This window comes from Cryptomeria japonica, chromosome 6, assembly GCF_030272615.1.
Source record: "Cryptomeria japonica chromosome 6, Sugi_1.0, whole genome shotgun sequence".
NCBI lineage: Eukaryota > Viridiplantae > Streptophyta > Pinopsida > Cupressales > Cupressaceae > Cryptomeria > Cryptomeria japonica.
In genome coordinates this window covers 270,262,238-270,277,136 of record NC_081410.1, presented here as the reverse complement: position 1 = coordinate 270,277,136, position 14,899 = coordinate 270,262,238, and positions in this window count along the sequence as shown.

Here is a 14,899-nt window from a genome sequence, read left to right as displayed (position 1 = left end):
CCCTTTTTTTTTTCAAGGTAGAAAATAGAAGTATATCTGGCTTTTTACAACTCTATCGATATTCTGCAAAATTACAAGATGTTTCTTTATTTAACTATAATACTAAGTCTCATGTCCTATTTCAAAATTACAACTTGCCTCTCATTCAACGAATGAGGGTATATTTCTCTTATCAAATTTAAACAAATAACTGCAAATGGATTTAAGTTTCTTCAACAATAATCTTCTGCATCTTTTCACTGTTCCTATTCTCTTCTCCTGACTTTCCTGCATAATAAATCACAATATGACCATGGAGTGCTCACCTCCCAGCCTAGGCTAATTGGTAGCCACCCCCGAGCTCAGAGAACCAAGTCCTAGATGGGTAACAAACATGCAAACATATAGAAGGCAAAAATACACACACAGATTTTCAGGCACACTCCCAACTTGGCTACACGACACCACACTTTGGTGATGACCTTTTTAAGGGTAGTAGTGGACCAATATCCTGAGGAGAACTGCAAGTATGAAATAAATAAGTAGCCACCTCATGGCACAATAAATATATCAAAAATCTCAACCCCTTAATTCCTTATGCCCCCCAAAGGCATTCTAGCCTTATATCCCTCCTTATGACCCCCATTGCACAAACAGGCCATGCAGCAAGGGTCACACAAAGATCCCTTGTGATCGCTCTCAAACGAGAGTCTCTCACTCGAGGGTTGTCACTACTAACACCCACAAGATCCTCCTCTCTCCCAAGAGTAAGAGGTCTTGAGAAAACTCCCAAAACACAACAAAGCACAATGCAAAATTTTCAAATGAAATTCTAAAACAAGCCATTCAAGGACACAGATTTCTTCACCAATCATACACTCAAACATATACAAGAAAATAGACATTTTAAAGAATGATCAAAACAACCTTAATCTGCCCAATGGTAGTATAATATTTGAGGAAGAGCTACCCAATCCATGGATCTTCTTCTTCTTCCCTTAGTTAAATTTCTTATTCCAAAACTATACTTTTCTTTTCAAAATTTCTCGTCTCCAAAAATGGAGAGTGGGTGATTACCCTCAAATTCTCAAAATCTTGCTTAAGAAGCTCATTCTCTGAGTTCTCACAAGTTTCTAAAAAAAAACAAAAAGGAAAGTAAAGCAGAATGCAAAAAGACTCTCCTTCGAATAGGAAAAATCTCAATTAGATTTAAACTTCTAATTTTCAATTTTCGCACAACTCAAAAAAGCCAATTTTTAAAGTGTCAAAAAGATCATTTAAAAGTAGAAACTTGCCTAAAATTACCCCTAACCCCTAGGTATACCTTATGGGCTTTAGGAAACCCTATTAAACTACCCCTAGGTGTTCATTTAACCCATTTTAAACCCCTCTGAAGTTTATTTTCGGGTCAAACCTATGTTGACCACTCTAGAGATTATATTCCCAAAGTATTTATGACAACACATTATATTATTTAAGAAAAACTATAGTTAAACACTTTCCCACCAAGAGACAAAAATAAAACATTTAAATTTAAATCCACACGTGTCAAGTGACACAAATAAAACACTTTTACAAAATAAAACATGAAATTGTCTCTTGTGGTTTTTACACATTAAATTTAAAAAACACTTAACACTCATGCAACATATACTGTTATGAATAAAATACAACACAAACGGGGTGTTGTCTCTCCAAATAGACAACCCCTAGCTTACGAACATACATAAGTCTAGGTTTGGTTCTCCATAATTTTCCATGGTCACATGGTAAATTTCCTGCACATCTCAATTTACACATTAGTACTTTCATATATCCACATATAATATAATTCAAAGGAATAACAATACACATCATCACTTGCATACAATTTTCATCTGCACAGATTAAATACATCTTTTATCAAGCAATTTCACATAAGCAATTTCATCCCAATTCACATAAACTTAACCATACATCATAGTTCTATTATCATAGTAAAATCTTGCAAATTTAATAATGACATCTATCATTGCAATATCATCCTATCTAACAATCATGTAGTGTTCTATCTCATAAAGCATATAAGTAAATCATCAAAACATAGCAATGTTATCCAAATCCTGAAATCATATAAGTTCTAAGTCTCAAAATGCATCAAAATAAAGTATCCATAATAGTCTAAATATAAAATCCACTGAATGTTAGACTGAGTCGAGGTGAGGCCTCACATTCATGAATGCGTTCGGTCAAGGTTGATTAATTAACTTTAACTAGAGAGAGATAACACCCTCTAGAGGTAGAGTTTAATTAAACTCATAACCTCGCCATTTATAAAATATAGTTAGGTCATGAGAAGTATTTAATTAATACTTTAGTTAGTTAAGCTCTCTAAATTAGGTTAAATACACTAGACCCTCAGATTAAATTTCAATGCTCACTAGGTTATTTGGCCCCTTGCTTACTCCCTCATCTGTCACTTTAAATAACCACATTGCTTATTGAGTTTTCTCAAAAAGGGTTGGACTTCCTATTTTAATTTAAATAAACTACAGCTTATTAATATTTCAAAATATCATAATTGCTTATTAATCCATTTCCATTTCCATTAGGTAAAAAACAAATTAAATAATACCTTTGCCAAAATATTCCTAACAATATTTTTCAATATAATTGTCAGTTAAACTTTAATAATATTAATATAAGCTCATTATATTAATATTAACATTAATGTATTAAGCATTCTATAATATAGTATTAATATCTAATTGTAAGATTTACATCCTTACATATGCATGGTCATTTGATATTTCGCGCAATTATTTATATATACATATACCTACCTTATGGTATATGATATATTTAAGTTCAATACCATTTATTTTATTTATATATAATATTTACGTGTGCCTAAAAATGCAAATCTTTTATTATTCTTATTATTATTTTTTGTATATGCATAGGCATACATTTACCACATATTTAATAAATATGTACATGTATTGATTACATATTAATTTACCCTGATATACATATATACATGTATACGTATATTAAATAATGTATCAAACTTCCCTTTAAATATATCTGTGTGTGTGTGTGTGTGTGTGTGTGTGTGTGTGTGTGTGTTCATTTATATGTATATGTATTATGGTTAAAATCATCATAATTAATCATATTATAAGAGTGAATCACAAACTCTAATCTAATTAGAATTAATTCTAAATAACAATCGAATAATGTAAAATCAATTGAATTATGAATGAATTGAAATCTAATTTTAGACTCCCTCAATTGATTTAACAAGGCTTCCATTGCTCTTCTCCTTAGTTGTTGTTGAATTGGCTCTCAGGTATTGCACTGATTTCTTGCATAGATTAACAACTATTTCAAAACTGTGATTCTAGATTCTGTGATTCTAGTTTGAAATGACAAATTGAGCTGGTTTATATAGATTTTCAACCAAAATTGGGTGACAAAAAGAACTAAAGTCTGATGGACAGTGAACTGATTTTGATTGATCAGTGAACTGAGATTGATTGGCTTGTTAACAAAATAGATTGAATAGTTAACTCAGATTGATTGGGCAGTTGACTCAATTGATTGATCAGTGAACTGAATTGATTGATGAGTAGACTGAATTGATTAGCCAATTGATTGGGCTGATTAGGGAGATGACTAATTATATTGGAGAGATAAGTGGATTGATGGATCAGTCAAAAAAGGTGATTGAGAGTTAAAATGGGGATTGATTAGTTAACTGAGTTAACTGATTGGTTAACTAATTTGATCAACCGGTTATGATTTTCAACATGTGCTATAGGATTTTGAAATAAAATTTGATATTCATTTTCAATTTGAATTTGAATTTGGACTTTTGAATGATGAAACACACATGAAATTTGTTGAAATTAAATAAAATTCGCATTTGGTGAAATGTTAATTTGATGAAATGAAATTAATTGGAATTAGGTGAAATTCGAATTTGGAAAAAGATGAAATGAAATTAGATGAAATTAATTAGAATTAGAATTTGGGGAATTGGAGGAATAATTAATTAATTAAAATAACTTAAATGAAATTATTTAAACATTAGAAATTATCAATAATAAAGATTATTTAACTAAATAATAAATTGCAATTAATTAAATAATTAATACTTAATTAATATTTGAGACGGGTTTGAATCACAAAATGATTAAAGAATAGAAATTAGATAATTAGTAAATTAGCTTAATTAAATAATTAAAGAATTACTTAATTAAATAGACGAATAATTAGTATGCGATCAATGAGACATTTTTAGGTGTCTATAATATATATAAATAACCTTTGTTTATGTATAAAAACACCCATACATATTTCTATGTATGTGGGTCCCCTTTTATTGTATTTAAAAAAACTATCACTTTTATAACCCTAAGATATATTTTTCTCTATTTCCTTTTTACCCCCAACCCCTACCCTAATCTTATCTTTGTTTGTAGGGCAAGAGCAGGGAGGAGGTAGATTTGTGCAGAGTATCATTGATGTTATTTTCATGGTGGCAGAGAGTGTGAAGGGGTGAGGGGGGGCAGTTTCCTCGCCCACCCCTATGAGGAATGACCCACAGTGGTGGGTTGCACCCCATCCATTGTGGGGCATGACCCGCAGGGGGGGCATTTCCCCACCCACCCCTATGAGGGATGACCCACAGTGGTGGGTTGTGCCCCATCCACTATGGGGAGCAGCCTGCAGTGGTGTGTCACCCCACCACTGTAAGGCACGACCCGCAGTTGTGGGTCACCCCACCACTGTGATGCACGACCCACAATGGTAGGTCATCCCCTCCACTGTGGACATCATTCATCGAACACTTGTTTGCCCTAATATTTTTTTTTATGTATTAAATATATATATATATATATAGGGTTTGAGAATATATTAGTATTATTATTAGTTTTTTGGAATATATGCATCATTTGCAGGTATATACATATTTACATACATACATACATATATATGATGAATAATGATGAAAAACAAATACCCTAACTGGTACTAAGAGGGGGGGTGAATCAGTACATACAAAAACTTTCCAACAATCTTATCAAACTAAAACAATACTAACCGGTTGTCTTCATCACTGAACTTAACCATGGCAACACCAGTTAAACACAGTAAGACTTCAGACAACATAGATTGGTAAGTTTGAACACTTCAAATACATTTAATAATTGATAGCTACTTTACCCATAAGCATATGCATGTGGTGTGTCACCAATACCATAACCATTAGCTCTGCATGCATAATCACTTAAACAAAGAACACTTAATCATCACATGAAAAATACACAACACATGACACACAAATTTTTCACATGGAAACCCAAATGGGAAAACCCATGGTGGGGATGAATACCCACAAGATTGTTTTTGAACTCTTTTGAAGCTCACTCTGTTAGGATCCTAGTCCAGTTAAAGAATTTACAATAAGGTTTTGCTAGGAACTGCTCCTGTTAAAGATCACCTGGTTAAGGGATGGCTATATACCCTACTAAAAGTTGAAACCCTATTAAAGGTTACCTTGCTAGAGGATTTAAAGAACTCAATGAGCTTGAGTCACCTAGTTAGAGGATTTATAGTAAGCCTGTTAAAGCTACCCGGCAAAGGGATTTTCCTTTTGTTGAAATGGTTAGAAGACAACAGGTAAAGTTTTGATATGATAACAACACTATATGCTAAGGCAAATCCTTTTCAATTCGTCTACTTCTACAATCACACTCTGTACTTTTCTCTTACTGGTCTAGCAAGTATCTCATCACTCAGATACACACACAACATTTGCCAACAACTTATAGTAACAAACATCATAGACCTTATAGACAATAATTAGGTCGGTAACATAAACCTGAAAACCTAAGCATCTTAGGTTTACAATACAAGCGGTCCAATCCTGACCATCCAAACACTTTGCATAGAGAAATACAATTTCAAATAGATCACAAGACAATCTGCATCATTCATTCTTCACCACACCTATAAATCAGTAACTCATCATGCTTTCTTCTCACATCGCTAACAAGAATGTTCATTTCCGAGGTAGACATTTAATGCAAATGATCTTCTCATGCAAGATCCTCAAGGAAATCCTTCACGTGCACAATGTTGATGTGGCATCATGATCTCATCTTCATCTCTTAGCTAACTCATCATAGAATGTCATTGGTTGCATCACACAAGAGAGATTACTAAACTGGAAACCCTAGAGTTGAGACTACCAACCGGTAGTCACACTCAGTGAAACCTCGACACTCGTTCACTGCATTTCTTCATACTGGTTCACCAACTTCTTCCAATCTACATACCAGTTCACTTACACTTATTGAGATCAGTGACAACAAACATTATCATCATATCAACATGTCAGTTCATCATATGCCAATGATCTCCCCCTTTGGCATTGATGGCAATACTCAGTGTAGCATTGCAACTGTAGACATCATAGACCAATGTATTTTGTATCATCAGATATCTTCTCCCCATACATCAGATATCTTCTCCCCCTTTGACAACAATGCCAAAGTGGAGGCACAAGCTTCCATTCTCCACTATGTTGCTCCCCCTATGGAGTAGCATCCTTCAACACATCAATCCTAAAAGATTTGAGACTGTAGTACCTGAGTGATGTGGAGCACACAACTTTAGTTGACTTCATGAAGGGGCAGAACCCCTAATTCACCTCTCAAATAGGTAAATGTAGTCTTCGGTAAGGGCTTAGTGAATATATCTGCTAGCTGCTCCTTACTGGAAACATGTTCTAGTACAACCTCCTTATTCAGAACCTTTTCTCTCAAGAAGTGATACTTAAGCTCAATGTGCTTAGTTCTAGCATGTAATGCAGGATTCTTGGAAATATTTATTGCACTTGTGTTGTCACAAAATATATTCACCGGTTCAGATATAGGTACTTTGAAACCTTCCAATACATGTTTCATCTAGATAGCTTGAGTGCAATTCATAAATGCTGCCACATATTCTGCTTCAGCTATAGACTGAGAAATACAACTCTGCTTCTTACTCGTCCACGAGACTAGTCTTCCACCAAGAAAGAACGCTCCACTAGTTGTGCTCTTCCAGTCATCCATATTACCTGCCCAATCGGCATCAGTATATAGTTTGAGGTTAAAGTTACCATTATATGGATACCACAATCCATAGTCAACTGTTCCTTTCAGATATCTAAGAATCCACTTGACAGCTACCAAGTGGGATTCTCTTGGACTTTTCTGAAAATGAGCTACTATGCCCACTGCATGAGCAATATCTGGTCTGTTGTGCACCACATAGTGTAGCTTACCGATCATTGACTGGTAATCCTTCTCATTCACCATAATTGAATCATCTTCCTTAGTTAGTTTATAGTCGGTCACTATTAGTGTACCAACCATTTTTCTCTCCTCCATGCCAAAGGTCTTCAATACCTCTTTGACATACTTGGACTGGGTAATAAAGATACCCTCTTTCATTTGCTGAATCTATAAACCAATGAAGAAATCTATCTCTCCAATCAGAGACATCTCAAACTCTTTCTTCATTTCATCTACAAAAGCATGACTCATTTTATCATCTCCTCCAAAGATTATGTCATCTACAAATACTTCACAGATCAGAATCTAATCACCTTCAGATTTTAGATAGATGTTGCTATCCTCACTTATTCTCTAAAATCCAATCTTCACAAGATGAGAGTGTAACCATTCATACCATGCCCTAGGTGCTTGTTTTAATCCATACAAGGCTTTTTGTAATCTACACACCATGCTACTATCTTCTGATAAGGTAAATTCTTCTAGTTGCTCAATATACACTTCCTCTTCTAGGATTCCATTCAAAAATGCAGCAAATGCAAGTAGCATTCAGACACCTTCTAGTCTAGCCACAGGAGCAAAGGTTTCTCCATAGTCTTCTCCCTCTTCCTGAGCATATCCTTTGCATGCAAGTCTTGCCTTTTTCCTTACAGCTGAAGACCCATTTGATACCTATGACATTCTTGTGTTCTAGTCTGGGTACCAGAGACCATGTTGCATTCTTTTCTATTTGGTCTAGCTCCTCTTCCATTGGTTTAATCTAGTCTTCATCTGTAAGTGCTTCTCTGGAAGTCTTGGGCTCTAATTTAGAAATCATGCAAGATTTTTCTTTCACCTTTCTTCTTGTGAGTATCCCTGCATCTTTATCTCCTATGATTTGCTTCGGATCATGATGTAGTTTCACATACCTAGGAATGACTCTAGCTGGTTCTACTAGCTTTTCCTCTTCTTCTTCACTTACTTCTTCTTCACCTACTATAGCTTCTACTAGTATAGGAACACTGAGATCTTTACTTGTTTCTTTGTTAACTGGTTCTTAGAAGGCTATACCTAGTTCATCTTCCACTTCTTCACCGTAGGTTTCCTCAAGTTCCTTAGGGGATTCATCAACCCTGGCATTGATACTCTCAACAATTTTCTGTGTTCTATTGTTGTAGCACTTGAGAGCTTTGCTCTTAGTGGAATATCCTAGAAATATTCCTTCATCACTTTTAGCATCAAACTTGCTCAGATGCTCACCTCTCTTGATATAACACTTACTACCAAACACTTTAAAATAACTCACAGTGGGAGTTTTCAGAGGCCAATACTCATAAGGGGTTTTAACTCTACCTTTCTTGATGAGTACCTAGTTCATACTATAGACTGCAGTGCTCACCGCTTCTCTCCAAAAAGTGTGAGCAACCTTTCCTTGGATCAACATTGTTCTAGCCACTTCAACTATAGTCATGTTATTCCTTTCTGCTATGCCATTCTGTTGTGGTGTCCTTGGGGCAGACAACTACCTTTTGATATCGCTATCTTCATAGTACTTGTTGAATTAATTAGAAGTGAATTCACCTCCTTGATCAGTTCTTAGGCATTTTATCTTTTCACCACTTTCCTTCTCTACTAATTCTCTAAAGGCTTTGAACTTTCCAAACGCCTCAAAATTGTCTTTCAAGAATGTGACCCACATCATTCTTGAGTAGTCATCGGTTAGAATCATGAAATACCTATCTCCATAAATACTTCTAGTTTTCATAGGGCCACACAAATCAGTATGCATAAGATCAAGAAAGTTTTCTTCTGAAAAAGACTTACCTTTGAAAGTTGAGGAAGACATCTTCCCAAGTTGACATTCTCTACACAAAGAATTTTTTGGTTTGTTTAGCAAAGACAATCCTCTTACTGCCTTGATCTTACTAGCCTTTACAATATTATCAAAGTTCATATGACAAAGTCTCCTATTCCATATCCAACTGTCATCGAACTTCGCCATCAGAATCCAACTTATCTTGGCATTCAATTGAAACAGGTTACCTCTGGTCTGCTTACCACTGGCAATAAGTTCAACCTTTTTACCATTTATACTACAGACTCTACCTTTGAACTCAAGAATGAGTCCTTTATCATTTAGCTGAGCAACACTCAATAGGTTATGCTTAAGACCTTCTACCTAGTAGACTTCATCTGCACTACTTTTTCCATTCAGTGAGATGAATCCTTTACCTTTCACCGAACATGGTGCATCGTTGCCAAATCTGACAACACCTCCATCATATTCTTCTAGAGACAAAAACTTTCTCCTATCACTAGTCATGTAGTGAGAACAACCACTATCAATTATCCACTCATTAGAGTTGTTCATGCAAGAGACAAGTGTTTTTTTGTCAAACACTTCTTCTTTTACAACTACAAATACTATGTCTTCATTTTCTTCATCCTCAGATTCTTCATCAGTAACACCTTCATCCACTGCAATAAGACAATTTCTTCTATTTCCACCTTTATACTTTCTAAACCTCTCTAGTTTATCCTTATTCTCATTGTTAGGAGAGTTAATAGCTATATGTCCTATCTTATTTCAGGAAAAACATTTTAAAGGAAGCTTACCTCTGTATTTTCCAGTACCTTTTGGAAGTCTCTTGGCAAGAAGAGCTTCAAACTCCATCAGAATTTCTTCATCATCCATACCTCTGCTTTGCATGGATTCATAACTGGTACTTGCTTCTTTTCCTTTTTTTGTTGGTGCAATAGATGCTCTAAAAGCTGACTCAGTCTTCTGAACACTGGCATCATAGCTATTCAACTCATGTGCAGTTAACTTTGCAATGATAGAGTCTAAGGATACCTTGGTTTTGTCAATAGACCTTATTTCCTGAATAGTAGCAACTTTCATTGCATAGATGGGTAACAATGATCTCAAGACTTTACTGATAATGGTGGCATCATCAATTGTTCCACCAGTGCTCTTAATATCTCCAACAACAGTCTTGATTCTTATGCTATATTATTGAATGGTCTCACCTTCAACCATCCTCATGTCTTCAAATTTTCCTCTAAGGCTCTCTTCCTTAGCTTGCTTTACATGCTCATCACCACCATAAATAGTTTCCAATGTGTCCCATACATCTTTAGGAGTGTCCTTATCTTGTACATCAATGAACTCAATATCAGACAAACTGCTAATAAGGGCTTCCATGACTTTCCCATTTTCTTGAATTTCTCTTTTCTGATCATCAGTTAAAGTGCCGGTGGGAATTACATAGACATTATCAACATAGCTCCAGTGTTAAGAACCCAAACTCTTGATATAGATCTTCATTCTTTTCTTCCATATTTTGAAGTTATCTCTATTGAAATTAGGACCTTCCCTCTTCATCATTATGGCAAGATCTTTTACCTCAAGCGGTTAAGCTTATATCACCAAGGACCTGGAGTTGCTTCGATACCAATTGATGAATAATGATGAACATCAAATACCCTAACTAGTACTGAGAGGGGGGTGGATCAGTACATAGAAAAACTTTCCAACAATCTTATCAAGCTAAAACAATACTAACCGGTTGTCTTCATCACTGAACTTAACCATGGCAATACCGGTTAAACACAGTAAGACTTAAAACAACATAGACCGGTAAGTCTGAACTCTTCAAATATATTTAATAATTGATAGCTAATCTACCCATAAGAATATGTATGTGGTATGTCACCAATACCATAACCATTAGCTCTGCATGCATAATCACTTAAACAAAGAACACTTAATCATCACATGAAAAATGCACAACACATGACACACAAATTTTTCACGTGGAAACCCAAATGGGAAAAACCATGGTGGGGATGAATACCCACAAGCTTATTTTTGAACTCTTTTGAAGATCGCTCTATTAGGAGCCTAGTCGAGTTAAAGACTTAACAATAAGGTTCTGCCAGGAACCGATCCTGTTAAAGATCACCCGATTAAGGGATGGCTATATACTGTGTTAAAGGTTGAAACCCTGTTAAAGGTTACCTTGCTAGAGGATTTAAAGAACTCAATGAACTTGAGTCACCTGGTGAGAGGATTTATAGTAAGCCTGTTAAAGCTACCTGACAAAGGGATTTTCCTTCTGTTGAAATGGTTAGAAGACAACACGTAAAGCTTTGATCTAATAACAACACTATATGCTAAGGCAGATCCTTTTTAGTTCCTCTACTTCTGCAATCACACTTTGTAGTTTTCTCTTACTGGTCTGGCAAGTATCTCATCACTCAGATACACACACAACATTTGCAACAACTTACAATAACAAACATCATCGACCTTATAGACAACAATTAGGTCGGTAGCATAAACCCTAAACCCTAAGCATCTTAGGTTTACAATACAAGTGGTCCAATCCTGACCGTCCAAACACTTTGCATAGAGCAATACAATTTCAAATAGATCATAAGACAATCTGCATCATCCATTCTTCACCGCACATAGAAATCAATAATCATGCTTTCTTCTCATATCACTAAGAAGAATGTTCATTCTTGAGGTAGACATTTAATGCAGTTGATCTTCTCATGCAAGATCCTCAAGGCAATCCTTCACGTGCACAAAGTTGATGTGGCATCATGATCTCATCTTCATCTCTTAGCTAACTCATCACAAAATGTCATTGGTTGCATCACACAAGAGAGAATGCCAAACCAGAAACCCTAGAGCTAAGACTACCAATCAGTAGTCACACTCAGTGAAACCCCGACACCGGTTCACTGTATTTCTTCATACTGGTTCACCAACTTCTTCCAATCTTCATACCAGTTCACTTACACTTATTGAGATCAATGACAACATACATTATCATCATATCAACATGTCAGTTCATCAGATGCCAACAACATACATACCTACATACATACATACATACATACATACATACATATATAGATATATATATTTATACATATATAAAATATATAAGATAGGGTTTTCATCTTTCTTTATTCACTATTAGATATTTTTTTTAACAGTAGGTTAAAAAATATATAAACATATATATACAATATTATATTTATATCTATATATATATCATTATATAATAAAGGGCATGGGCTCCCCTTTTTTTGAACAAATCCATATATGCATTTTTTTTCTGATCTGTTAAAGTCCATACAATTTTAGAAAACAAATGTTGGATTTTATATATATTTATATATATGATCTATTTTAAATGTTGGTTTAGGGCCATCCTTAGATTGATTAGAAGCAGTTTTACACTTATAAGGTCACATGCAGAGATATTAAATAGATCATTTCTCCATTCTTTTTCTAGGATACTACTACATATGTCTTAATGTAGGAAGGTATAGGGGAAATAAAGAGAGAGAGATGGTCTCCCTTCTATGAGACTCATCCTCCTCTCATACCCCCAAAAGTAAATTGAGGGTTTGAATAAATCAATTCTAATAGTTTCTCTTTTAATAGATTTAAATCTATTTTTTTTCAAATGATTGTTCAATAAACTAACTCTCTAGTTTTGGAATAACTAAATGCTTAAAATATAAAGCAGGGATGGAATGTATCTCAGCTTATTGTTTGTAATGAAATTTTCTTCTATCTTAGATTTAAACTTGGACTAATATTTCCTTCAAAACTAACTTCATTTTATTACAAAGCCTTAAATGTAATGAGATATAATGTACATCTCCTTATCTAATGTTTGGGAATAGAAATCCTTTTTTTCTTTGTTTTGCAAGAATAGGCTTTCTAACTAAATAAATTGCAGAATAATGCTTAAGGTAAAATTCAGATATATGCAACGATTTATTTCATGCTAACACTTATTTAGTCATTAATGGAAAATGTAGATTTTAGGAATATTTTATTCTTTCTAAGTTGTCATAGGAATAAACTTAACTATGAGATTGTAACAAAATGGAAATAATGCAATCTAGTTTAAATGACTTACAGATTTATAGACTCTTTCATTTACTAAAATCTAAAAGGAACTTCTTATTGCTAGTTAAGTAGATTTCACTTTTAATTTAAATAAAGATTTCAGAATATAGACAAGATTACATTCCTTTATTTCATTTCATTACTAATAAATGAATGGTCAATATTAGACAGAGCAATAACACATATCTTTTCACGCCTTGTCTTTTTATATAATCAATGGTAAGAGCAAGAAATACATAGGCCTTTCCTTTCCACAATATTTTTTTTTCTGCAATATAATTTAAGCAAATACAACACTAAAAGTCTTCTTCTTAACCAACTTTCTTTTACAAATAAATATTGCACATGCTGCAAATACATTTAGATGCAATAAAGTAGGAACTCCTCAAATCTACAACCTAGGTAGAGGCTTTTCCTTCATTTCCTAAAGTCCATTATGCAGACCTCCATATAAATTTTCTTGAAGTGACCATGGAGGCTCACCTCCCAACCTAGGCCTACATAAGGCTACCCTTGATCTAGGGAGATCTAGAAACCAAACAGGTTCCATGCTTACTCACATACAAAATAGGTTTTCCACAACATAGAAATTAAACACAAAGACTCACTTTTTCCCAAGCTTGCACAAAGTCAAAATATGACTTGAAACATAGGGGTTAAGGTGGACCAAATCAGAGGGAAGATTTTCCATTGAAATGAGCATTCATATACCTCCATAAACAATATCCACTAAATTTCATCATAAACAACAATCCCTTTTTTTACTTGGTCTCTCAACACCCAAATCAAAACACCTTATGACCCCCAAAGGAAAACATTCCAAACCCTCCTTATGGCCCCCAAATTTATAGCAATAAAAAAATAAAAGGCAACAAGGATCCCAGATCCAAGTTTCCTTATCTTCCTAGAAGAGAGCTCTATACCCTAAGAATGTCAAACTCTCTTCACCCCAAGACTACTCTACCCTCCCAAGGGTGAGTATGGTCTTAACACCCATAAACAAACATCTATATGAAATGCATACAAAATAAGCAACAACACATCATAACCACATCAACTCAATACTCATAAACCATACACCAACACCTTTATAGACATGCAGATTTAACATAAAACAACAAGAGAACACATTTAAATTCTAAGGGTGCCATGCACCAACCTCAACTCCTTCATTTGGATTGTGGAGATAAAGATTTTATGAAGAGCTTACAACCCAAACAACTCAAAAATTCCACCAGCTACAAGCTTCCTTCCCTTAGCTAAATTTTTCCTTCTAAGTTTTCAAATCTTTCAAAACTCTTGATCCCCAAGATTGGAGAGTGGGTAATGAAAATCTAAGTCAGAATTTTTCTCCTCATAAGTAGGACTCTTCTGACATCTTCCAACATCCTTGGAGAAAAAAGGTGAGAGCTCATAGGTTGGTCTTCCCAACCCTCTTACAAGGTTTCTAAAAGAGGAAACTGAAAAGGTAAGTGTAAGGTTAAAGAAGTGAACACAAACACAAGGATAGATGGTTGTCTTACCCAAACTCAATATTCTAAAAGTTGATTTTCGTCCATCAAGAAAATGTCACTTTTGAAGTGACTTAACAATCACATGTGAGTGGTTCTATGCTCAAAAATGTCCCTTACCCATAGGTATATAATGTGGGCCTTCAAAACTGACTTAACCTTAA